At 43.6% G+C, this 264-nt stretch overlaps 1 protein-coding gene across 1 annotated transcript in view; it reads left to right on the top strand.

Annotated features, from left to right (window-relative positions):
• Positions 1-264, top strand: part of LOC119594199 (nephrin-like) — a 95,703-nt gene that overhangs the window by 79,544 nt on the left and 15,895 nt on the right. The gene's annotated exons all lie outside the window — the stretch shown is intronic.

Raw genomic sequence — 264 nt, forward strand, 5'->3', positions numbered from 1 at the left:
TCTCTGAACCCAATCTCTGAAACAGTACGAATCTTCGAAACGAAATCCTCAGGACTTCAAGACTTCAAGATCTCGATGACGTATGTCCTGAAAGACACAATCACGCCGATTATCCGGAGTAATTCCTCGCCCGTCTTATGATTACGGCTTAATTAATTTCCTTAATGGGTAAGCCATTAATTAGGGGAATGAGGTGTCCCCATGGCGGCGAATTTACCTTGGTTGTGTTCACTTTCTTGGGTTCAAAGGAAAAACGGGTTTCTG

The sequence above is a fragment of the Penaeus monodon genome, chromosome 33 (genome assembly GCF_015228065.2).
Source record: "Penaeus monodon isolate SGIC_2016 chromosome 33, NSTDA_Pmon_1, whole genome shotgun sequence".
Classification (NCBI taxonomy): Eukaryota; Metazoa; Arthropoda; class Malacostraca; order Decapoda; family Penaeidae; genus Penaeus; species Penaeus monodon.